The sequence below is a fragment of the Myxine glutinosa genome, chromosome 5 (genome assembly GCF_964187855.1).
Source record: "Myxine glutinosa chromosome 5, kmMyxGlut1.1, whole genome shotgun sequence".
In the NCBI taxonomy this organism is placed as follows: domain Eukaryota; kingdom Metazoa; phylum Chordata; class Myxini; order Myxiniformes; family Myxinidae; genus Myxine; species Myxine glutinosa.
Window position 1 is genome coordinate 86725686 of NC_136265.1, and position 26614 is coordinate 86752299.

General features: G+C 43.0%; 1 protein-coding gene across 2 annotated transcripts in view; it reads left to right on the forward strand.

Annotated features, from left to right (window-relative positions):
• The window catches only part of LOC137415082 (uncharacterized), a 399049-nt gene that overhangs the window by 159224 nt on the left and 213211 nt on the right, over window positions 1-26614 (forward strand). The window contains exon 1 of one of the 2 annotated variants that reach the window (XM_078778287.1): window positions 5291-5369. The exons of the other annotated variant lie outside the window; for it this stretch is intronic. The gene's annotated coding sequence lies outside the window, so the exon portion shown is untranslated. Of the gene's footprint in view, window positions 1-5290; window positions 5370-26614 lie in introns of those variants that run through there. 2 annotated transcript variants of the gene reach the window in all.

Consider the following 26614-nt stretch of genomic DNA (forward strand, 5'->3'; position numbering starts at 1 on the left):
CTCGTTCTCCGCTCCAGGAGGTATTGCGATCCCACTTCTCCGACACCAAAACTGTGGAAGCGAATCGTCCATGGAGGCGCCAATGTGTCGTGTTTGCAACTCCTTTCGCTGAATCGGCATTATTCCAGCTTATAGAAAGTGCAAAACACCTCCTTACAAGATGGGAACCCAGATGCGGAGAGACGGAGACGGTTAACCAAGGTGGTGCCACGTCACCTGCCTGCCTCCCATCTTCAATTCTTTCTTCACATCCCTCAATTCTATTTCTGCAAAAATACATTTCAAGACATATTTTCATGTACATTCTCTATTAAACCATTAATTTGAACATTTTACCCGAGATGCTTTGCAAACAACATGACAACACCCTGGATGGTAAATTTTCCGTCCACAGCAGCACAATAATTAGTTACCCTGCGATCGGGAAGCGAAAAGCGCGGTGAAGCATTCAGGTGCGTACGTGTGCCGTGTCTGCATTTAAAAAAAATCATTTTCTCAGTAACTGTTGGTCCAATTGACATCTAAATATTCACCATCGGAGGGCCTCCTCCTGTAGAATATTTTAATGATAACTACGACGTCATAGGTCACGTGGTACAGGCGCTATCTTGGAAAAAATTCGCACCTCTCTATCTCTGAAACTGTTCCATGGAAAAAATTTAGACCTGGGTCATTGTCAATTACTCACCATGGGGAATAAGATATGTTAATGATGATTTCATCGATGCCTTCCTTATGACGTCATAATTCCACAAATACAACACATCCATCCAATCGTTATCAAATTTTTTTCAGCAACTGTTGGGCTGATGGACACGAAATTTTCACCACAGGAGCGCCTCCTCCTTTCGAATATTTTAATGATAATCATGACGTCATAAGTCATGTGGTGCAGGCGTCATTTGGAAAAACCGAAAAATGTTTCACCTCTATAATGATATCCAAAACCGCTGCATCGAAAAAATGTAAACATGGCTTGGTCTGATCAGTTTGAAATCTATTGAGAGTGATCAATGCAACAATTATATTGGAGAATATAAATTTATGATGTCATCGCTCACGTGGTCTGGCAGCCATATGGGATCAAAGAAAAATAATGTTCAAAACAGAACTCGGCTCACAAGAAGTTGACTGCGCAGGGTAAGTATTCTATGAATACCATTTAGCTATAAAATGTAATCACAACAGTTAGTTATAAAATGTAAGCACAATATTAGTTATAATATGTAAGCACCATAGTTAGTTATAATATGTAAGCACAATAGCTCGTTAAAACATGGAAGCACAATCGTTAGTATTAAAATGTAAGCACACTAGTTCGTTATAACATGTAAGCACAACAGTTAGTTATAACGTGTAAGCACAATAGATAGTTATAATATGTCAGCACAATAGTAAGTTATAACCTGAAAGCATAATAGTTAGTTATCACATGTAAGCAAAATAGTTAGTAATAAAATGTAATCACAATGGTTCGACATCGTATGTAAGCACAACAGTAAATTCTAAAATCTTATCAATGGTTCGACATAATATGTAAGCACAATCGTTAGTTATAACGTGTAAGCACAATAGTTATAAAGTGTAAGCACAATAGTTAGTTGTAACATGTAAGCACACTAGATATTTATAAGATGCAAGCACAATAGTAAGTTTGAACATTCAAGTACAATAGTTAGTTATCACATGCAAGCACAATAGTTATAAAATGTAATCACAATGGTTCAACATAATATGTAAGCACAATAGTAAGTTATAACATTAAAGCACAATAGTTAGTTATAACGTGTAAGCACAATAGATAGTTTTAATATGTAAGCACAATAGTAAATTATAACCTCAAAGCACAACAGTTCGTTATCACATGTAAGCACAATCGTTGGTTATAAAATGTAATCTCAATGGTTCGACATAATATGTAAGCACAATGGTAAGTTATCTATCTATAATTCCAGTAATCTCTGTGTGTTTGTTTGTACGTTTGTACGTTTGTACGTTTGTTTGTCTGTGACCGCTGTTTCTCGACAACCACGGGTCCGATATACTTTAAACTTGCCAGGTATATTGCTGGGGACCCGAGGATGTGCCTTTTCAAGGTTTCATATTAATCGGACAATTACTTACCGAGCTATGTTCAAAAAACGATTCAACCAATCAGAGAGCAGCGAGCTATCGCGTGTGCCGAACGTGGCGGACACACTCTGCCTCGGATGGCACATTTGAGAGCGTATTCATTTATTTCACGTTTGCAAACTATATTGCCGCTATGTTGGCGTTAAACTATGTTTTAAAACTAATAAAAACCATTTCATCTAAATAGAGGGGGGGGGGGGGGGGGGATTGTCACTGTACTCGCAAGCCGTTCGCCGTTCGCTTTGGCGTTGCGAATGGACCAACACATTTCATGTACCAAACCATTTCATGTAAAGCGTTCGCCGTTCGCTTTGGCGTTGCGAATGAACCAAAACATTTCATGACCCAAACCATTTCATGTAAATAGAGGGGGGGATATAATTTTAGATATAGATATAGTACGGGCATGCCCTAGTCTATCTATAATTCCAGTAATCTCTGTGTGTGTGTGTGTCTGTGTGTATGCGACCGCTGTTTCTCGACAACTACCGGTCCGATATACTTGAAACTTGCCAGGTATATTGCTGGGGACCCGAGGATGTGCCTTTTCAAGGTTTTAAATTAATCGGAGAAGTAGTTACCGAGCTATGTCCAAAAAACGATTCAACCAATCAGAGAGCAGCGAGCTATCACGTGTGCCGAACGTGGCGAACAGACTCTGCATCGGACGGCACATTTGAGAGCGTATTCATTTATTTCCCGTCGGCAAACTATGTTGGCGCTATGTTGGCGTTAAACTATGTTTTAAAACTAATTAAAACTAATTTGCGATTCTTTCGCTTTGCGATGCGATTTGCGATTGCGTTAAACTCGCTCGGGCGTTAAACTATGTTTTAAAACTAATTAAAACTAATTTGCGATTCTTTCGCTTTCCTGCGCGTTTGTGCACGCTATGGCGATTTCTTTACCAAACTCCGCAAGCCGTTAGCTTTGGACCAAACCATTTCATGTAAATAGAGGGGGGGGGGATTGTCACCGTACTCGCAAGCCGTTCGCTTTGGACCAAACCATTTCATGTAAATAGAGGGGGGGGATTGTCACCGTACTCGCAAGCCGTTCGCTTTGGACCAAACCATTTCATGTAAATAGAGGGGGGGGATATAATTTTAGATATACAGTATACGTATATAGTACGGGCATGCCCTAGTAACATTAAAGCACAATAGTTAGTTATAACATGTAAGCACAATAGTTAGTCATAAAATGTAAGCACAATAGTTAGTTATAACGTGTAAGCACAGTAGTTATAAAAAGTAAGCACAATAGTTAGTTGTAACATGTAGGCACAATAGATAGTTATAATGTGTAAGCACAATCATAAGTTTTAACATGAAAGCGCATTAGTTAGTTGTCACATGCAAACACAATAGTTAGTGATAAAATGTAATCACAATGGTTCGACATAATATGTAAGCACAATAGTAAGTTATAACATTAAAGCACAATAGTTAGTTATAACGTGTAAGCACAAGTTAGTCATAAAATGTAAGCACCATAGTTAGTTATAACGTGTAAGCACAATAGTTAGTTATAACATGTAAGCACAATATATAGTTGTAATATGTGAGCACAATAGTAAGTTATAACCTTAAAGCACAACAGTTCGTTATCACATGTAAGCACAATCGTTAGTTACAGAATGTAATCACAATGGTTCGACATCATATGTAAGCACAACAGTTAGTTATAAAATGTAATCTCAATGGTTCGACATCATATGTAAGCAGAACAGTTAGTTATAAAATGTAATCACAATGGTTCGACATAATATGTAAGTACAATCGTTAGTTATAAAACGTTAAGCACACATCATTGATTGACACATGGAGAGAACGTTGAATGACGCCACCACTCTGTATCTGCCACTGGTCTGCAAACAATATCACAACAAATAATTTAGCAATGAAAACGGGAAATGGGAGGGAGGGATGTTTGCACCACTGATCAACCAAAACGGTGATTCATCAAAGTGTGTGTTACTGTTATTGGAGCACCGACATCAACCAAAATCAACCAAAAGGGTGATTCATCAAAGTGTGTGTTACTGTTATTGGAGCACCGACATCAACCAAAATCAACCAAAAGGGTGATTCATCAAAGTGTGTGTTACTGTTATTGGAGCACCGACATCAACCAAAATCAACCAAAAGGGTGATTCATCAAAGTGTGTGTTACTGTTATTGGAGCACCGACATCAACCAAAATCAACCAAAAGGGTGATTCATCAAAGTGTGTGTTACTGTTATTGGAGCACCGACATCAACCAAAATCAACCAAAAGGGTGATTCATCAAAGTGTGTGTTACTGTTATTGGAGCACCGACATCAACCAAAATCAACCAAAAGGGTGATTCATCAAAGTGTGTGTTACTGTTATTGGAGCACCGACATCAACCAAAATCAACCAAAAGGGTGATTCATCAAAGTGTGTGTTACTGTTATTGGAGCACCGACATCAACCAAAATCAACCAAAAGGGTGATTCATCAAAGTGTGTGTTACTGTTATTGGAGCATCGACACAGCGGAATAGCCTCGATCTCAGCAATGATACAAACCAGCAGGGGGCACTGCATCATCGGCACAGCCTCATTCTCAGCAATGATACAAACCAACAGGGGGCACTGCATCATCGGCACAGCCACATTCTCATCAATGATACAAACCAACAGGGGGCACTGCATCATCGGCACAGCCACATTCTCAGCAATGATACAAACCAACAGGGGGCACTGCATCAGCGCACAGCCTCATTCTCAGCAATGATACAAACCAGCAGTCACAGGCTGCACCGATGAACCAACAACAACTAAACACAAGTGAACACTCAACAACAACCGAATGTCCACAATCTGCGGCAGGTTCTCAACCCTCAAGTGACGTTCCATCACCATTGGTGTTTAACTGAATTTCAAGATTCGGAATCAATCTTCTCGCCAAGTCTTCAAGACACCTCAAGGAAGGTGCATCGTCCAGCTTGGCATGTCAAACCTCCTTTTTTCCTCCTCGTTTTCATTCGGGATTCAATATTTTTGAGAATAAAACTTTTAAACTAGAAGTAACGAGGATAATATGCGATGGGATGAGATAACGATCGAGAGGGATTCGATAAAAGTAGAAGGAACATGGAATAGAAAAGGGAAGAAGTAAAATTCGTAAAAGGAGAGGAAGAAGAGGTGGCGCGGATAAAGCGTGGATCTGGTTCACTGGACATGCGATTTGGGGTTTTAAACATCTTCGTGAGTAGAGGAAGAGTTGTGGAGATTTCGGGTTTTAAACATCTTCGTGAGTTGAGGAAGCGTTGTGGAGATTTCGGGTTTTAAACATCTTCATGAGTTGAGGAAGAGTTGTGGAGATTTCGGGTTTGAAACATCTTCGTGAGTCGAGGAAGTGTTGTGGAGATTTCTGGTTTTAAACATCTTCATGAGTTGAGGAAGAGTTGTGGAGATTTCGGGTTTTGAACATCTTCGTGAGTAGAGGAAGAGTTGTGGAGATTTCGGGTTTTAAACATCTTCGTGAGTGGAGGAAGAGTTGTGGAGATTTCGGGTTTGAAACATCTCCGTAAGTGGAAGAAGAGTTGTGGCGATTTCGGGTTTTAAACATCTTCGTGATTCGAGGAAGAGTTGTGGAGATTTCGGGTTTTAAACATCTTCGTGAGTCGAGGAAGAGTTGTGGAGATTTCGGGTTTTAAACATCTTTGTGAGTAGAGGAAGTGTAGAGGAAGAGTTGTGGAGATTTCGGGTTTTAAACATCTTCGTGAGTAGAGGAAGAGTTGTGGAGATTTCGGGTTTTAAACATCTTCGTGATTAGAGGAAGAGTTGTGGATATTTCGGGTTTTACACATCTTCATGAGTAGAGGAAGAGTTGTGGAGATTTCGGGTTTGGAACATCTTCGTGAGTGGAGGAAGAGTTGTGGAGATTTCGGGTTTTAAACATCTTCGTGAGTGGAGGAAGAGTTGTGGAGATTTGGGGTTTTAAACATCTTCGTGAGTAGAGGAAGAGTTGTGGAGATTTCGGGTTTGAAACATCTCCGTGAGTGGAGGAAGAGTTGTGGAGATTTCGGGTTTTAAACATCTTCTTGAGTGGAGGATGAGTTGTGGAGATTTGGGGTTTTAAACATCTTCGTGAGTAGAGGAAGAGTTGTGGAGATTTCGGGTTTGAAACATCTCCGTGAGTGGAGGAAGAGTTGTGGCGATTTCGGGTTTTCAACATATTTGTGAGTAGAGGAAGAGTTGTGGCGATTTCGGGTTTTCAACATCTTTGTGAGTAGAGGAAGAGTTGTGGAGATTTCGGGTTTTAAACACCTTCATGAGTCGAGGAAGAGTTGTGGAGATTTCGGGTTTGAAACATCTTCGTGAGTGGAGGAAGAGTTGTGGAGATTTCGGGTTTGAAACATCTTCGTGAGTGGAGGAAGAGTTGTGGAGATTTCGGGTTTTAAACATCTTCGTGAGTCGAGGAAGAGTTGTGGAGATTTCCGGTTTTAAACATCTTCGTGAGTCGAGGAAGAGTTGTGGAGATTTCGGATTTTAAACATCTTCGTGAGTGGAGCAAGAGTTGTGGAGATTTCGGGTTTGAAACATCTTCGTGAGTGGAGGAAGAGTTGTGGAGATTTCGGGTTTGCAACATCTTCGTGAGTGGAGGAACAGTTGTGGAGATTTCGGGTTTGAAACATCTTCGTGAGTGGAGGAAGAGTTGTGGAGATTTCGGGTTGTAAACATCTTCGTGAGTAGAGGAAGAGTTGTGGAGATTTCGGGTTTTAAACATCTTCGTGAGTGGAGGAAGAGTTGTGGCGATTTCGGGTTTTAAACATCTTCGTGAGTCGAGGAAGAGTTGTGGAGATTTCGGGTTTTAAACATCTTCGTGAGTAGAGGAAGAGTTGTGGAGATTTCGGGTTTTAAACATCTTCGTGAGTCGAGGAAGAGTTGTGGAGATTTCGGGTTTTAAACATCTTCGTGAGTCGAGGAAGAGTTGTGGAGATTTCGGGTTTTAAACATCTTCGTGAGTAGAGGAAGAGTTGTGGAGATTTCGGGTTTGAAACATCTTCGTGAGTGGAGGAAGAGTTGTGGAGATTTCGGGTTTTAAACATGTTCGTGAGTGGAAGAAGAGCTGTGGAGATTTCGGGTTTGAAACATCTTCGTGAGTGGAGAAAGAGTTGTGGAGATTTCGGGTTTGAAACATCTTCGTGAGTGGAGGAAGAGTTGTGGAGATTTCGGGTTTTAAACATCTTCGTGAGTAGAGGAAGAGTTGTGGAGATTTCGGATTTTAAACATCTTCGTGAGTGGAGGAAGAGTTGTGGAGATTTCGGGTTTGAAACATCTTCGTGAGTGGAGGAAGAGTTGTGGAGATTTCGGGTTTGAAACATCTTCGTGAGTGGAGGAAGAGTTGTGGAGATTTCGGATTTTAAACATCTTCGTGAGTGGAGGAAGAGTTGTGGAGATTTCGGGTTTGAAACATCTTCGTGAGTGGAGGAAGAGTTGTGGAGATTTCGGATTTTAAACATCTTCGTGAGTGGAGGAAGAGTTGTGGAGATTTCGGGTTTGAAACATCTTCGTGAGTGGAGGAAGAGTTGTGGAGATTTCGGGTTTGAAACATCTTCGTGAGTGGAGGAACAGTTGTGCAGATTTCGGGTTTGAAACATCTTCGTGAGTGGAGGAAGAGTTGTGGAGATTTCGGGTTTTAAACATCTTCGTGATTAGAGGAAGAGTTTTTTTTTTTTTTTTTTTTTTTTTTTTTTTTTTTTTGTATACAAGATCGAGGCTCGTGAAAGAGCGAACGTTAATCACACAGAAAGACAAACCGACACATAAAACATAACATAGGGAGCGGTAGACAAGATGGGGAGAGAGGGGGAAGGACACAAACACAACATTTGAGAGCAGAGACCGAGAGACATGGAGACATCGAGAGATCTGAGAGAGGGTGAGGGCTTTGGGGGGGGGGGGGGGCGTGGGAAGGGGGCAGTGGGAGAGGTATAAAACATATGGACACTGCCAGGACTTCCAGGAAAGAAGTTGGAATTTCAAACAAGGTGGATCTGGGGTGAATTAGCGGGGGTAGAAAAGATCAAGGTTTTGGATGGGGGAAGATAAGAGATGGTGGTGAACAGCTGTTTTAAAGACCTGGAGGGAGGAGTGGGATTGAAGGGAGTGAGGGAGTTTGTTCCAGAGGCGGGAGAAAAGAGGAATGAAAGAGTGAAGGTGAGCGGAGAGCCGAGATTTCGGCAGTTTAACCATCAGAGGGTTGCTGGCAGATCTTGTGCGACCTGTAGGAATATTTGGGGGACAGAGCACAGAGAGAGCTGGGGGTGCAAGGCCGGAGAGGAGTCGGTAGAAGACAGAAAGACCACCTACCTGCCTGCGGTGAGTGAGTGAAAGGCCCTCAGAGATAGCTTCATCGCGGGAGATTCCAATAATTCTGAAAGCTTTGGTTTCAACAGCGTGAAGCCGAGCTAGGTGTGAGGCAGGAGCACCGGCCCATAGAGGAGAACAGTATTCCATTGAGCTGCGGATGAAAGCCTTGTATGTGGTGAGGAGCTCAGGTGTGCCGAGGAAGGACTTCGCACGACGGAGGATGCCCAGTCGGCGACTGGCTTTGGAGGCCAGCTTGGAAATGTGGTTTTCCCAAGAAAGATCATGGCAGATAGTGAGACCCAAAATCTTGAGCGACAGAACTTCTTGGAGAGGATTGTTGAGAAAGTAGATGGGAGGGTTGTCCAGTCGATCTTTTCGGAGAGACATAGTAAGAGTGTGAGATTTGTCAGGATTGAAAGACATGTTCCACTTGTTTGACCAGTCTGTGATTTTGTCCAGGTCTTCAGAGAGTGAGGAGGCAGCAGACTGCCGATCTGAGGGAAGAGGAATGGAGCGGCAGAGAGTGGAGTCATCAGCAAAGAGATAGAGAGGATTTTCGAGAGAGTCAGAGAGATCATTGATGAAGACCAGAAAAAGCACGGGGCCCAGAACACTGCCTTGGGGAACTCCAGCCTGAACAGGAAGAGGAGATGAGAGAAACCCATTCAGGGCCACACGTTGACGACGACTAGAGAGGAAGTCCGCCAGCCATGCGTGGAGATTTCCATGGATACCAAAGGAGGAGAGTTTGGTGAGCAGAGCGGGGTGCCAGACCGTGTCGAAGGCACGTGATATGTCGAGGGAGACAGCTCTAATTTCCTGTTTGGCATTGAGGACCTCCATCCATTGTTGAGACAGCAGAAGCAGCATGTCCAGAGTAGAGTGACCTGGTCTGAAACCAAATTGATGATCAGAGATCAAGCCATTGGAGAAGAGGAAAGATTTCATATCAGAAGCAATGATGGATTCCATGACTTTGCTGATAATTGGGAGAAGGCTGATTGGTCTGTAGTTGCTAGGATCTGTTTTTGCACCTTTTTTGTGCAAAGCGGTGATGTTGGCTGATTTCCAAGCAGATGGCAGTTGACCTTGAGCAAAAGAGAGGGTGAAGAGAACAGAGAGAGGGTGAGATAGAGCAGCAGAGCAGGATTTTAGGACCCGTGGGCTGATGCCGTCGGGTCCAGTTGCAGAATCAGAGTCGAGGGTTGACAGAAACTTTTCCACCTTGTCAGGAGGAAAGGACACGGAGTCCAGAAGCAGCAGGGTACGACTGGGTATGGTGGGTACAGAGAGGGATGGGTTTGGGACACAAGATTTAGAGGCAAACACAGAGTTGAGGCATTCAGCTTTTTCACGTGCGGAGTCAGCTGTGTAGCCGTTTGAGGTAAGGGAGGGGATGGAGGGGGAACAAACACCAGAAACGGATTTGACCAGACGCCACCAGGATTTGGAAGAGGGAGACAGATAAGAGAGTTCGGTCTTGAGAACGGAGAGATATTGTTTCCTGGCTCTCCTGAGGGTGGACACGCACTTGTTTCGGGCTTTGTGAAAGGAAATGAGATTTCCTTCCGTTGGATTTGCTTTCCAGGAGACGAAGGCAAGTTGTTTCTGGGCAACAGCCTCACCACAAGATTCCGTGTACCATGGACGGGAGGAAGGGTATGACAACTGAAGACGAGATGGGATAAATCTGTGCATGAGAGAGAGCAATTTACTTTGGAAGAATTCCCAGGATGAGTTGATGTCAGAGGTGGTAGAGATGGGAGACCAGTCCAGATGATTGATGGCTGCTTGAAGACCGTGCCAGTTGGCCTGAGTGAAATGCCAGACTCGTCGACGCTGAGCAGGCTCCCTGAGGATGGTCAGAGAGATGTCCACTTTAACAAGGACATGATCAGATGATCCGATCGGAGCAGAAGAAGAGCAGCAGACATTTTCCGGGAAGTTAGTCATAACCAAGTCCAGAAGAGAAGATGTTCCGTTGACTGAGATCCGGGTCGGGAAATTGACAGATTGTGTCAGTCCCAGTGAGTCGCAGAAGTCCTTTGCTGAGGAGCCATGGCTGGTGAGAGAGGTACCCACACCCAGCCAACTGGCATGATGACAGTTGAAATCACCACATATGAGGAAGAGAGAGTTGGGATGAGTAGATAGAAGTTGGTCCATATCATCAGACAGCGAGATGTAGATGGAGTCATCACTGTTTGGTGGACGGTACAACACACATATGAACAAGAGGTGGGAGCGAAGGGGAAGCCGTAGCCGTAGCCAGAGGTATTCCTGGGGGTGAGGTGGAGAGAGTGCAGTGCAGGGCGAGTGAGGAAGAGAGTTTTTGATAAAGATAGCAACCCCGCCTCCAGGACGAGGCTCAGGTCTATCATACCGGAGGAGGGAGTAGCCCGGGAGAGATACTATGGAATCAGAGACATCATAAAGGAGGAAAGTTTCTGTTAAGCAGATCACGTCTGGTTTGACAGAAGCAACCTGTATGGAGAGATCAGTTAAGTTTGAACGAAGGCCCCGGATGTTTGAGGTCCATACCGTTAATGAAGAGGAAGGGGGAGCATCAGATACAGAACAGGGGGGAGGAGGGGTAGGGTAAGATGTGGAAGAGGTGGAAGAGGTAGGGAGAGCTGTTGAAGGTGTGTCAGAGATTTCAGAATAGCTCGGAGAAAGGGAAGGATGGGGCGGACAAAAGGTTTGATGGTGATTGGGTGAGCCACAATGAGGTGTTATTTGAGGAGGGGGAAGAGCGAGGCAGAAGGTTGGGGGAGATGGAGGTGAGAGTTTGAAGGGGGAAGAAGCGGGGAGGACGCTTTGAGGAGGGGGAGTGAGAGGGGGGAAATTGAGAAGCAATGAGGGTGGGGAGATTTGAAGGGGAGGGGTGAGGGGGGAGTTTGGGAGGGAAGGGACAAGGGGAGGGATTTGAAAGGGATGGGATATGGGGGAGATTTGGAGGGGAGGGGTGAGGCAGGAGTCTAGGAGGGGAGGGGCGAGGGGGCGTCTTGGCGGGGAGGGGTGAGGGGGTAGTTTAGGAGGGAGGGGGCAAGGGGGGAGATTTGAAAGGGATGGGTGATGGGGAAGATTTGGAGGGGAGGGGTGATGGGGAAGATTTGGAGGGGAGGGGTTATGGGGAAGATTTGGAGGGGAGGGGTGAGATTGGATTTTTGAAAGTGTACGATTTATGGGAAACGAACATTTATTGCAAAATGAGTTTCTTGTGACCTTCGAGTTAAAAATACGTTTAAGGACGCTGGATGGAGGATGGAGTGCAGGTGAGTTTAGGGAATGTAGAAAAAAGGCACTATAGGAGATGGATATTTTTTTTGGGATGAATTGATTTGGTGAGCAAGTCGAAAGCAGCCTTTTAAAGAAGAAGAAGAAAAAGGTGTTATAAAATATGACAGAATACATAACTTCAGGGGAAAGTGTAAACATTGAAGGTTAATGAGTGAAAACTATCTGGGGAAATGGGGGAGAAACACGTGGTCGAAGAACGAACGAACGAATAAGAATGAATAAACGAATGAGAACAGAGAAGGAAATGTTTTTTTTTTTTTTTTTTTTTTTTTTTTTTTTTTTTGAGTTGAGATTTACACAAGGAAGTAGGCTATGGGTGAAAAGACTGGGAATACAGAGAACGAAAGTTATTGGATCACAAACGACGGACCACTGAGAGAAAAACAAAGCCTCAAGGTTGTACAGTGCACACTGTACAAGGCCTTGCTCGTGACACGGCAAACAGACGATCAATTTATGAAAGATAAACACCGAGAAACAACCAAAGTTGCACACAATAACTTCACACACCGAAAGATAAATACAGTTTCGACAAAATACAATTGTGAACAGACTTAACTTCGAAAAACGTGGAGACCGTGTGGAGCTTCGAAAATCCCTGCCGCCGTCTCCAAGATGAGATTTCGGGTGGAGATTTCGGGTTTTAAACATCTTCGTGAGTAGAGGAAGAGTTGTGGAGATTTCGGGTTTTAAACGTCTTTGTGAGTAGAGGAAGAGTTATAGAGATTTCGGGTTTTAAACATCTTCGTCAGTCGAGGAAGAGTTGTGGAGATTTCGGGTTTTAAACATCTTCGTAAGTCGAGGAAGAGTTGTGGAGATTTGGGGTTTTAAACATCTTCGTGAGTCGAGGAAGAGTTGTGGAGATTTGAGGTTTTAAACATCTTTGTGAGTAGAGGAAGAGTTGTGGAGATTTGAGGTTTTAAACATCTTTGTGAGTAGAGGAAGAGTTGTTGAGATTTGGGGTTTTAAACATCTTCGTGAGTCGAAGAAGAGTTGTGGAGATTTCGGGTTTGAAACATCTTCGTGAGTTGAGGAAGAGTTGTGGAGATTTCGGGTTTTAAACATCTTCGTGACTGGAAGAAGAGCTGTGGAGATTTCGGGTTTGAAACATCTTCGTGAGTGGAGAAAGAGTTGTGGAGATTTCGGGTTTGAAACATCTTCGTGAGTGGAGGAAGAGTTGTGGAGATTTCGGGTTTTAAACATCTTCGTGAGTAGAGGAAGAGTTGTGGAGATTTCGGGTTTTAAACATCTTCGTGAGTCGAGGAAGAGTTGTGGAGATTTCGGGTTTTAAACATCTTCGTGAGTCGAGGAAGAGTTGTGGAGATTTCGGGTTTTAAACATCTTCGTGAGTAGAGGAAGAGTTGTGGAGATTTCGGGTTTTAAACGTCTTTGTGAGTAGAGGAAGAGTTATAGAGATTTCGGGTTTTAAACATCTTCGTGGGTCGACGAAGAGTTGTGGAGATTTCGGGTTTTAAACATCTTCGTGAGTCGAGGAAGAGTTGTGGAGATTTGGGGTTTTAAACATCTTCGTGAGTCGAGGAAGAGTTGTGGAGATTTCGGGTTTTAAACATCTTCGTGAGTAGAGGAAGAGTTGTGGAGATTTGAGGTTTTAAACATCTTTGTGAGTAGAGGAAGAGTTGTGGAGATTTGGGGTTTTAAACATCTTCGTGAGTCGAGGAAGAGTTGTGGAGATTTCGGGTTTGAAACATCTTCGTGAGTGGAGGAAGAGTTGTGGAGATTTCGGGTTTTAAACATGTTCGTGAGTGGAAGAAGAGCTGTGGAGATTTCGGGTTTGAAACATCTTCGTGAGTGGAGAAAGAGTTGTGGAGATTTCGGGTTTGAAACATCTTCGTGAGTGGAGGAAGAGTTGTGGAGATTTCGGGTTTTAAACATCTTCGTGAGTAGAGGAAGAGTTGTGGAGATTTCGGATTTTAAACATCTTCGTGAGTGGAGGAAGAGTTGTGGAGATTTCGGGTTTGAAACATCTTCGTGAGTGGAGGAAGAGTTGTGGAGATTTCGGGTTTGAAACATCTTCGTGAGTGGAGGAAGAGTTGTGGAGATTTCGGGTTTGAAACATCTTCGTGAGTGGCGGAAGAGTTGTGGAGATTTCGGGTTTTAAACATCTTCGTGAGTAGAGGAAGAGTTGTGGAGATTTCCGGTTTTAAACATCTTCGTGAGTCGAGGAAGAGTTGTGGAGATTTCGGATTTTAAACATCTTCGTGAGTGGAGGAAGAGTTGTGGAGATTTCGGGTTTGAAACATCTTCGTGAGTGGAGGAAGAGTTGTGGAGATTTCGGGTTTGAAACATCTTCGTGAGTGGAGGAAGAGTTGTGGAGATTTCGGGTTTTAAACATCTTCGTGAGTGGAGGAAGAGTTGTGGAGATTTCGGGTTTGAAACATCTTCGTGAGTGGAGGAAGAGTTGTGGAGATTTCGGGTTTTAAACATCTTCGTGAGTAGAGGAAGAGTTGTGGAGATTTCAAGTTTTAAACATCTTCGTGAGTCGACGAAGAGTTGTGGAGATTTCGGATTTTAAACATCTTCGTGAGTGGAGGAAGAGTTGTGGAGATTTCGGGTTTGAAACATCTTCGTGAGTGGAGGAAGAGTTGTGGAGATTTCGGGTTTTAAACATCTTCGTGAGTGGAGGAAGAGCTGTGGAGATTTCGGGTTTGAAACATCTTCGTGAGTGGAGAAAGAGTTGTGGAGATTTCGGGTTTGAAACATCTTCGTGAGTGGAGGAAGAGTTGTGGAGATTTCGGGTTTGAAACATCTTCGTGAGTGGAGGAAGAGTTGTGGAGATTTCGGGTTTTACACATCTTCGTGAGTAGAGGAAGAGTTGTGGAGATTTCGGGTTTTAAACATCTTCGTGAGTCGAGGAAGAGTTGTGGAGATTTCGGATTTTAAACATCTTCGTGAGTGGAGGAAGAGTTGTGGCGATTTCGGGTTTGAAACATCTTCGTGAGTGGAGGAAGAGTTGTGGCGATTTCGGGTTTGAAACATCTTCGTGAGTGGAGGAAGAGTTGTGGCGATTTCGGGTTTTAAACATCTTCGTGAGTCGAGGAAGAGTTGTGGAGATTTCGGGTTTTAAACATCTTCGTGAGTAGAGGAAGAGTTGTGGAGATTTCGGGTTTTAAACATCTTCGTGAGTCGAGGAAGAGTTGTGGAGATTTCGGGTTTTAAACATCTTCGTGATTAGAGGAAGAGTTGTGGAGATTTCGGGTTTTAAACATCTTCGTGAGTAGAGGAAGAGTTGTGGAGATTTCGGGTTTTAAACGTCTTTGTGAGTAGAGGAAGAGTTATAGAGATTTCGGGTTTTAAATATCTTCGTGAGTCGAGGAAGAGTTGTGGAGATTTCGGGTTTTAAACATCTTCGTGAGTCGAGGAAGAGTTGTGGAGATTTGGGGTTTTAAACATCTTCGTGAGTCGAGGAAGAGTTGTGGAGATTTCGGGTTTTAAACATCTTCGTGAGTAGAGGAAGAGTTGTGGAGATTTGAGGTTTTAAACATCTTTGTGAGTAGAGGAAGAGTTGTGGAGATTTGAGGTTTTAAACATCTTTGTGAGTAGAGGAAGAGTTGTGGAGATTTGGGGTTTTAAACATCTTCGTGAGTCGAAGAAGAGTTGTGGAGATTTCGGGTTTGAAACATCTTCGTGAGTTGAGGAAGAGTTGTGGAGATTTCGGGTGTTAAACATCTTCGTGACTGGAAGAAGAGCTGTGGAGATTTCGGGTTTGAAACATCTTCGTGAGTGGAGAAAGAGTTGTGGAGATTTCGGGTTTGAAACATCTTCGTGAGTGGAGGAAGAGTTGTGGAGATTTCGGGTTTTAAACATCTTCGTGAGTAGAGGAAGAGTTGTGGAGATTTCGGATTTTAAACATCTTCGTGAGTGGAGGAAGAGTTGTGGAGATTTCGGGTTTGAAACATCTTCGTGAGTGGAGGAAGAGTTGTGGAGATTTCGGGTTTGAAACATCTTCGTGAGTGGAGGAAGAGTTGTGGAGATTTCGGGTTTGAAACGTCTTCGTGAGTGGAGGAAGAGTTGTGGAGATTTCCGGTTTTAAACATCTTCGTGAGTAGAGGAAGAGTTGTGGAGATTTCCGGTTTTAAACATCTTCGTGAGTCGAGGAAGAGTTGTGGAGATTTCGGATTTTAAACATCTTCGTGAGTGGAGGAAGAGTTGTGGAGATTTCGGGTTTGAAACATCTTCGTGAGTGGAGGAAGAGTTGTGGAGATTTCGGGTTTGAAACATCTTTGTGAGTGGAGGAACAGTTGTGGAGATTTCGGGTTTGAAACATCTTCGTGAGTGGAGGAAGAGTTGTGGAGATTTCGGGTTTTAAACATCTTCGTGAGTAGAGGAAGAGTTGTGGAGATTTCCGGTTTTAAACATCTTCGTGAGTCGAGGAAGAGTTGTGGAGATTTCGGATTTTAAACATCTTCGTGAGTGGAGGAAGAGTTGTGGCGATTTCGGGTTTGAAACATCTTCGTGAGTGGAGGAAGAGTTGTGGCGATTTCGGGTTTGAAACATCTTCGTGAGTGGAGGAAGAGTTGTGGCGATTTCGGGTTTTAAACATCTTCATGAGTCGAGGAAGAGTTGTGGAGATTTCAGGTTTTAAACATCTTCGTGAGTGGAGGAAGAGTTGTGGAGATTTCGGATTTTAAACATCTTCGTGAGTGGAGGAAGAGTTGTGGAGATTTCGGGTTTGAAACATCTTCGTGAGTGGAGGAAGAGTTGTGGAGATTTCGGGTTTGAAACATCTTCGTGAGTGGAGGAAGAGTTGTGGAGATTTCGGGTTTGAAACATCTTCGTGAGTGGAGGAAGAGTTGTGGAGATTTCGGGTTTTAAACATCTTCGTGAGTAGAGGAAGAGTTGTGGAGATTTCAAGTTTTAAACATCTTCGTGAGTCGACGAAGAGTTGTGGAGATTTCGGATTTTAAACATCTTCGTGAGTGGAGGAAGAGTTGTGGAGATTTCGGGTTTGAAACATCTTCGTGAGTGGAGGAAGAGTTGTGGAGATTTCGGGTTTGAAACATCTTCATGAGTGGAGGAAGAGTTGTGGAGATTTCGTGTTTGAAACATCTTCGTGAGGGGAGGAAGAGTTGTGGAGATTTTGGGTTTTAAACATCTTCATGAGTAGAGGAAGAGTTGTGGAGATTTCCGGTTTTAAACATCTTCGTGAGTCGAGGAAGAGTTGTGGAGATTTCGGATTTTAAACATCTTCGTGAGTGGAGGAAGAGTTGTGGAGATTTCGGGTTTGAAACATCTTCGTGAGTGGAGGAAGAGTTGTGGAGATTTCGGGTTTGAAACGTCTTCGTGAGTGGAGGAAGAGTTGTGGAGATTTCGGGTTTTAAACATCTTCGTGAGTAGAGGAAGAGTTGTGGAGATTTCCGGTTTTAAACATCTTCGTGAGTCGAGGAAGAGTTGTGGAGATTTCGGATTTTAAACATCTTCGTGAGTGGAGGAAGAGTTGTGGAGATTTCGGGTTTGAAACATCTTCGTGAGTGGAGGAAGAGTTGTGGAGATTTCGGGTTTGAAACATCTTTGTGAGTGGAGGAACAGTTGTGGAGATTTCGGGTTTGAAACATCTTCGTGAGTGGAGGAAGAGTTGTGGAGATTTCGGGTTTTAAACATCTTCGTGAGTAGAGGAAGAGTTGTGGAGATTTCCGGTTTTAAACATCTTCGTGAGTCGAGGAAGAGTTGTGGAGATTTCGGATTTTAAACATCTTCATGAGTGGAGGAAGAGTTGTGGCGATTTCGGGTTTGAAACATCTTCGTGAGTGGAGGAAGAGTTGTGGCGATTTCGGGTTTGAAACATCTTCGTGAGTGGAGGAAGAGTTGTGGAGATTTCGGGTTTTAAACATCTTCGTGAGTCGAGGAAGAGTTGTGGAGATTTCGGGTTTTAAACATCTTCGTGAGTCGAGGAAGAGTTGTGGAGATTTGGGGTTTTAAACATCTTTGTGAGTAGAGGAAGTGTAGAGGAAGAGTTGTGGAGATTTGGGGTTTTAAACAGCTTTGTGAGTAGAGGAAGTGTAGAGGAAGAGTTGTGGAGATTTCGGGTTTTAAACATCTTCGTGAGTAGAGGAAGAGTTGTGGAGATTTCGGGTTTTAAACATCTTCGTGATTAGAGGAAGAGTTGTGGAGATTTCGGGTTTGAAACATCTTCGTGAGTGGAGGAAGAGTTGTGGAGATTTCGGGTTTTAAACATCTTCGTGAGTGGAGACAGAGTTGTGGAGATTTCGGGTTTGAAACATCTTCGTGAGTGGAGGAAGAGTTGTGGAGATTTCGGGTTTTAAACATCTTCGTGAGTAGAGGAAGAGTTGTGGAGATTTCGGGTTTGAAACATCTCCGTGAGTGGAGGAAGAGTTGTGGCGATTTCGGGTTTTCAACATCTTCGTGAGTAGAGGAAGAGTTGTGGAGATTTCGGGTTTTAAACACCTTCATGAGTAGAGGAAGAGTGGTGGAGATTTCGGGTTTTAAACATCTTCGTGAGTCGAGGAAGAGTTGTGGAGATTTCGGGTTTTAAACATCTTCGTGAGTCGAGGAAGAGTTGTGGAGATTTGGGGTTTTAAACATCTTCGTGAGTCGAGGAAGAGTTGTGGAGATTTCGGGTTTTAAACATCTTCGTGAGTCGAGGAAGAGTTGTGGAGATTTCGGGTTTTAAACATCTTCGTGAGTCGAGGAAGAGTTGTGGAGATTTGGGGTTTTAAACATCTTCGTGAGTGGAGGAAGAGTTGTGGAGATTTCGGGTTTGAAACATCTTCGTGAGTGGAGGAAGAGTTGTGGAGATTTCGGGTTTGAAACATCTTCGTGAGTGGAGGAAGAGTTGTGGCGATTTCGGGTTTGAAACATCTTCGTGAGTGGAGGAAGAGTTGTGGAGATTTCGGGTTTGAAACATCTTTGTGAGTGAAGGAAGAGTTGTGGAGATTTCGGGTTTTAAACATCTTCATGAGTAGAGGAAGAGTTGTGGAGATTTCGGGTTTTAAACATCTTCATGAGTTGAGGAAAAGTTGTGGAGATTTCGGGTTTTAAACATCTTCGTGAGTGGAGGAAGAGTTGTGGAGATTTCGGGTTTTAAACATCTTCGTGAGTAGAGGAAGAGTTGTGGAGATTTCGGGTTTTAAACATCTTCGTGAGTTGAGGAAGAGTTGTGGAGATTTCGGGTTTTAAACATCTTCATGAGTTGAGGAAGAGTTGTGGAGATTTCGGGTTTGAAACATCTTCGTGAGTCGAGGAAGTGTTGTGGAGATTTCTGGTTTTAAACATCTTCATGAGTGGAGGAAGAGTTGTGCAGATTCGGATTTTAAACATCTTCGTGAGTCGAGGAAAAGTTGTGGAGATTTCGGATTTTAAACATCTTCATGAGTGGAGGAAGAGTTGTGGAGATTTCGGGTTTGAAACATCTCCGTGAGTGGAAGAAGAGTTGTGGCGATTTCGGGTTTTAAACATCTTCGTGAGTGGAGGAAGAGTTGTGGAGATTTCGGGTTTTAAACATCTTCGTGAGTCGAGGAAGAGTTGTGGAGATTTCGGGTTTTAAACATCTTCGTGAGTCGAGGAAGAGTTGTGGAGATTTGGGGTTTTAAACATCTTTGTGAGTAGAGGAAGTGTAGAGGAAGAGTTGTGGAGATTTGGGGTTTTAAACATCTTTGTGAGTAGAGGAAGTGTAGAGGAAGAGTTGTGGAGATTTCGGGTTTTAAACATCTTCGTGAGTAGAGGAAGAGTTGTGGAGATTTCGAGTTTTAAACATCTTCGTGATTAGAGGAAGAGTTGTGGAGATTTCGGGTTTGAAACATCTTCGTGAGTGGAGGAAGAGTTGTGGAGATTTCGGGTTTTAAACATCTTCATGAGTGGAGGAAGAGTTGTGGAGATTTGGGGTTTGAAACATCTTCGTGAGTGTACACAGAGTTGTGAAGATTTCGGGTTTGAAACATCTTCGTGAGTGGAGGAAGAGTTGTGGAGATTTCGGGTTTTAAACATCTTCGTGAGTAGAGGAAGAGTTGTGGAGATTTCGGGTTTGAAACATCTCCGTGAGTGGAGGAAGAGTTGTGGCGATTTCGGGTTTTCAACATCTTCGTGAGTAGAGGAAGAGTTGTGGAGATTTCCGGTTTTAAACACCTTCATGAGTAGAGGAAGAGTGGTGGAGATTTCGGGTTTTAAACATCTTCGTGAGTCGAGGAAGAGTTATGGAGATTTGGGGTTTTAAACATCTTCGTGAGTCGAGGAAGAGTTGTGGAGATTTCGGGTTTTAAACATCTTCGTGAGTAGAGGAGGAGTTGTGGAGATTTGAGGTTTTAAACATCTTTGTGAGTAGAGGAAGAGTTGTGGAGATTTGGGGTTTTAAACATCTTCGTGAGTCGAGGAAGAGTTGTGGAGATTTCGGGTTTGGAACATCTTCGTGAGTGGAGGAAGAGTTGTGGAGATTTCGGGTTTTAAACATCTTCGTGAGTGGAGGAAGAGTTGTGGAGATTTCGGGTTTGAAACATCTTCGTGAGTGGAGAAAGTTGTGGAGATTTCGGGTTTGAAACATCTTCGTGAGTGGAGGAAGAGTTGTGGAGATTTCGGGTTTTAAACATCTTCGTGAGTAGAGGAAGAGTTGTGGAGATTTCGGGTTTGAAACATCTCCGTGAGTGGAGGAAGAGTTGTGGCAATTTCGGGTTTTAAACATCTTCGTGAGTAGAGGAAGAGTTGTGGAGATTTCGGGTTTTAAACACCTTCAAGAGTCGAGGAAGTGTTGTGGATATTTGGGGTTTTAAACATCTTTGTGAGTGGAGGAAGAGTTGTGGAGATTTGAGGTTTTAAACATCTTTGTGAGTAGAGGAAGAGTTGTGGAGATTTCGGGTTTTAAACATCTTCGTGAGTGGAGGAAGAGTTGTGGAGATTCGGATTTTAAACATCTTCGTGAGTCGAGGAATAGTTGTGGAGATTTCGGATTTTAAACATCTTCATGAGTGGAGGAAGATTTGTGGAGATTTCGGGTTTGAAACATCTCCGTGAGTGGAGGAAGAGTTGTGGCGATTTCGGGTTTTTTAACATCTTCGTGAGTGGAGGAAGAGTTGTGGAGATTTCGGGTTTTAAACATCTTCGTGAGTAGAGGAAGAGTTGTGGAGATTTCGGGTTTTAAACATCTTCGTGATTAGAGGAAGAGTTGTGGAGATTTCGGGTTTTACACATCTTCATGAGTCGAGGAAGAGTTGTGGAGATTTCGGGTTTGAAACATCTTCGTGAGTCGAGGAAGAGTTGTGGAGATTTCGGGTTTTAAACATCTTCGTGAGTGGAGGAAGAGTTGTGGAGATTTGGGGTTTGAAACACCTTCATGAGCAGAGGAAGAGTGGTGGAGATTTCGGGTTTTAAACATCTTCATGAATCGAGGAAGAGTTGTGGAGATTTCGGGTTTGAAACATCTTCGTGAGTCGAGGAAGAGTTGTTGAGATTTCGGGTTTTAAACATCTTCGTGAGTAGAGGAAGAGTTGTGACGATTTCAGGTTTGAAACATCTTCGTGAGTCGAGGAAGAGTTGTGGAGATTTCGGGTTTTAAACACCTTCATGAGTGGAGGAAGAGTTGTGGGGATTTCCGGTTTTAAACATCTTCATGAGTCGAGGAAGAGTTGTGGAGATTTCGGATTTTTAATATCTTCGTGAGTGGAGGAAGAGTTGTGGAGATTTCGAGTTTTAAACATATTCGTGAGTAGAGGAAGAGTTGTGGGGATTTCCGGTTTTAAACATCTTCATGAGTCGAGGAAGAGTTGTGGAGTTTTCGGGTTTTAAACATCTTCGTGAGTAGAGGAAGAGTTATGGAAATTTCGTGTTTTAAACATCTTCGTGAGTCGAGGAAGAGTTATGGAGATTTCGGGTTTTAAACATCTTCATGATTTGAGGAAGAGTTGTGGAGGTTTCGGGTTTTAAACATCTTCGTGAGTCGAGGAAGAGTTGTGGAGATTTCGGGTTTTAAACGTCTTCATGAGTAGAGGAAGAGTTGTGGAGATTTCGGGTTTTAAACGTCTTCGTGAGTAGAGGAAGAGTTGTGGAGATTTCGGGTTTGAAACATCTTCGTGAGTCGAGGAAGAGTTGTGGAGATTTCGGGTTTGAAACATCTTCGTGATTAGAGGAAGAGTTGTGGAGATTTCGGGTTTTAAACATCTTCGTGAGTAGAGGAAGAGTTGTGGAGATTTCGGGTTTTAAACATCTTCGTGAGTAGAGGAAGAGTTGTGGAGATTTCGGATTTTAAACATCTTCGTGAGTAGAGGAAGAGTTGTGGAGATTTCGGATTTTAAACATCTTCGTGAGTGGAGGAAGAGTTGTGGAGATTTCGGGTTTTAAACACCTTCATGAGAAGAGGAAGAGTTGTGGAGATTTTGGGTTTTAAACATCTTCATGAGTCGAGGAAGAGTTGTGGAGATTTCGGATTTTAAACATCTTCGTGAGTGGAGGAAGAGTTGTGGAGATTTCGGGTTTGAAACATCTTTGTGAGTAGAGGAAGAGTTGTGGCGATTTCGGGTTTTAAACATCTTCGTGAGTAGAGGAAGAGTTGTGGAGATTTGGGGTTTTAAACATCTTTGTGAGTAGAGGAAGAGTTGTGGAGATTTCGGGTTTTAAACATCTTCGTGAGTCGAGGAAGAGTTATGGAGATTTCGGGTTTTAAACATCTTCGTGAGTCGAGGAAGAGTTGTGGAGATTTCGGGTTTTAAACATCTTCATGAGTCGAGGAAGATTTGTGGAGATTTGGGTGTTTTAAACATCTTCGTGAGTCGAGGAAGAGTTGTGGAGATTTCGGGTTTTAAACATCTTCGTGAGTAGAGGAAGAGTTGTGGAGATTTGAGGTTTTAAACATCTTTGTGAGTAGAGGAAGAGTTGTGGAGATTTGGGGTTTTAAACATCTTCATGAGTCGAGGAAGAGTTGTGGAGATTTGGGTGTTTTAAACATCTTCGTGAGTCGAGGAAGAGTTGTGGAGATTTCGGGTTTTAAACATCTTCGTGAGTAGAGGAAGAGTTGTGGAGATTTGAGGTTTTAAACATCTTTGTGAGTAGAGGAAGAGTTGTGGAGATTTGGGGTTTTAAACATCTTCGTGAGTCGAGGAAGAGTTGTGGAGATTTCGGGTTTTAAACATCTTCGTGATTAGAGGAAGAGTTGTGGAGATTTCGGGTTTGAAACATCTTCGTGAGTGGAGGAAGAGTTGTGGAGATTTCGGGTTTTAAACATCTTCGTGAGTGGAGGAAGAGTTGTGGAGATTTGGGGTTTGAAACATCTTCGTGAGTGGAGACAGAGTTGTGGAGATTTCGGGTTTGAAACATCTTCGTGAGTGGAGGAAGAGTTGTGGAGATTTCGGGTTTTAAACATCTTCGTGAGTAGAGGAAGAGTTGTGGAGATTTCGGGTTTGAAACATCTCCGTGAGTGGAGGAAGAGTTGTGGCGATTTCGGGTTTTCAACATCTTCGTGAGTAGAGGAAGAGTTGTGGAGATTTCGGGTTTTAAACAACTTCATGAGTAGAGGAAGAGTGGTGGAGATTTCGGGTTTTAAACATCTTCGTGAGTCGAGGAAGAGTTGTGGAGATTTCGGGTTTTAAACATCTTCGTGAGTCGAGGAAGAGTTGTGGAGATTTGGGGTTTTAAACATCTTCGTGAGTCGAGGAAGAGTTGTGGAGATTTCGGGTTTTAAACATCTTCGTGAGTAGAGGAAGAGTTGTGGAGATTTGAGGTTTTAAACATCTTTGTGAGTAGAGGAAGAGTTGTGGAGATTTGGGGTTTTAAACATCTTCGTGAGTCGAGGAAGAGTTGTGGAGATTTCGGGTTTGGAACATCTTCGTGAGTGGAGGAAGAGTTGTGGAGATTTCGGGTTTTAAACATCTTCGTGAGTGGAGGAAGAGTTGTGGAGATTTCGGGTTTGAAACATCTTCGTGAGTGGAGAAAGTTGTGGAGATTTCGGGTTTGAAACATCTTCGTGAGTGGAGGAAGAGTTGTGGAGATTTCGGGTTTTAAACATCTTCGTGAGTAGAGGAAGAGTTGTGGAGATTTCGGGTTTGAAACATCTCCGTGAGTGGAGGAAGAGTTGTGGCAATTTCGGGTTTTAAACATCTTCGTGAGTAGAGGAAGAGTTGTGGAGATTTCGGGTTTTAAACACCTTCAAGAGTCGAGGAAGTGTTGTGGATATTTGGGGTTTTAAACATCTTTGTGAGTGGAGGAAGAGTTGTGGAGATTTGAGGTTTTAAACATCTTTGTGAGTAGAGGAAGAGTTGTGGAGATTTCGGGTTTTAAACATCTTCGTGAGTGGAGGAAGAGTTGTGGAGATTCGGATTTTAAACATCTTCGTGAGTCGAGGAATAGTTGTGGAGATTTCGGATTTTAAACATCTTCATGAGTGGAGGAAGATTTGTGGAGATTTCGGGTTTGAAACATCTCCGTGAGTGGAGTAAGAGTTGTGGCGATTTCGGGTTTTAAACATCTTCGTGAGTGGAGGAAGAGTTGTGGAGATTTCGGGTTTTAAACATCTTCGTGAGTAGAGGAAGAGTTGTGGAGATTTCGGGTTTTAAACATCTTCGTGATTAGAGGAAGAGTTGTGGAGATTTCGGGTTTTACACATCTTCATGAGTAGAGGAAGAGTTGTGGAGATTTCGGGTTTGAAACATCTTCGTGAGTCGAGGAAGAGTTGTGGAGATTTCGGGTTTTAAACATCTTCGTGAGTGGAGGAAGAGTTGTGGAGATTTGGGGTTTGAAACACCTTCATGAGCAGAGGAAGAGTGGTGGAGATTTCGGGTTTTAAACATCTTCATGAATCGAGGAAGAGTTGTGGAGATTTCGGGTTTGAAACATCTTCGTGAGTCGAGGAAGAGTTGTTGAGATTTCGGGTTTTAAACATCTTCGTGAGTAGAGGAAGAGTTGTGGAGATTTCGGGTTTTAAACATCTTCATGAGTAGAGGAAGAGTTGTGACGATTTCAGGTTTGAAACATCTTCGTGAGTCGAGGAAGAGTTGTGGAGATTTCGGGTTTTAAACACCTTCATGAGTGGAGGAAGAGTTGTGGGGATTTCCGGTTTTAAACATCTTCATGAGTCGAGGAAGAGTTGTGGAGATTTCGGATTTTTAATATCTTCGTGAGTGGAGGAAGAGTTGTGGAGATTTCGAGTTTTAAACATTCGTGAGTAGAGGAAGAGTTGTGGAGATTTCGGGTTTTATACATCTTCGTGAGTAGAGGAAGAGTTGTGGAGCTTTCGGGTTTTAAACATCTTCGCGAGTCGAGGAAGAGTTGTGGAGATTTTGGGTTTTAAACATCTTCATGATTGGAGGAAGAGTTGTGGAGTTTTCGGGTTTTAAACATCTTCGTGAGTAGAGGAAGAGTTATGGAAATTTCGTGTTTTAAACATCTTCGTGAGTCGAGGAAGAGTTATGGAGATTTCGGGTTTTAAACATCTTCATGAGTCGAGGAAGAGTTGTGGAGGTTTCGGGTTTTAAACATCTTCGTGAGTCGAGGAAGAGTTGTGGAGATTTCGGGTTTTAAACATCTTCGTGAGTAGAGGAAGAGTTGTGGAGATTTCGGGTTTTAAACGTCTTCGTGAGTAGAGGAAGAGTTGTGGAGATTTCGGGTTTGAAACATCTTCGTGAGTCGAGGAAGAGTTGTGGAGATTTCGGGTTTTAAACATCTTCATGATTAGAGGAAGAGTTGTGGAGATTTCGGGTTTTAAACATCTTCGTGAGTAGAGGAAGAGTTGTGGAGATTTCGGGTTTTAAACATCTTCGTGAGTAGAGGAAGAGTTGTGGAGATTTCGGGTTTTAAACATCTTCGTGAGTAGAGGAAGAGTTGTGGAGATTTCGGATTTTAAACATCTTCGTGAGTGGAGGAAGAGTTGTGGAGATTTCGGGTTTTAAACACCTTCATGAGTAGAGGAAGAGTTGTGGAGATTTTGGGTTTTAAACATCTTCATGAGTCGAGGAAGAGTTGTGGAGATTTCGGATTTTAAACATCTTCGTGAGTGGAGGAAGAGTTGTGGAGATTTCGGGTTTGAAACATCTTTGTGAGTAGAGGAAGAGTTGTGGCGATTTCGCGTTTTAAACATCTTCGTGAGTAGAGGAAGAGTTGTGGAGATTTGGGGTTTTAAACATCTTTGTGAGTAGAGGAAGAGTTGTGGAGATTTCGGGTTTTAAACATCTTCGTGAGTCGAGGAAGAGTTATGGAGATTTCGGGTTTTAAACATCTTCGTGAGTCGAGGAAGAGTTGTGGAGATTTCGGGTTTTAAACATCTTCATGAGTCGAGGAAGAGTTGTGGAGATTTGGGTGTTTTAAACATCTTCGTGAGTCGAGGAAGAGTTGTGGAGATTTCGGGTTTTAAACATCTTCGTGAGTAGAGGAAGAGTTGTGGAGATTTGAGGTTTTAAACATCTTTGTGAGTAGAGGAAGAGTTGTGGAGATTTGGGGTTTTAAACATCTTCATGAGTCGAGGAAGAGTTGTGGAGATTTGGGTGTTTTAAACATCTTCGTGAGTCGAGGAAGAGTTGTGGAGATTTCGGATTTTAAACATCTTCGTGAGTAGAGGAAGAGTTGTGGCGATTTCGGGTTTTAAACATCTTCGTGAGTAGAGGAAGAGTTGTGGAGATTTCGGGTTTTAAACATCTTCGTGAGTCGAGGAAGAGTTGTGGATATTTGGGGTTTTAAACATCTTTGTGAGTGGAGGAAGAGTTGTGGAGATTTGAGGTTTTAAACATCTTTGTGAGTAGAGGAAGAGTTGTGGAGATTTCGGGTTTTAAACATCTTCATGAGTCGAGGAAGAGTTGTGGAGATTTCGGATTTTAAACATCTTCGTGAGTGGAGGAAGAGTTGTGGAGATTTCGGGTTTGAAACATCTTCGTGAGTCGAGGAAGAGT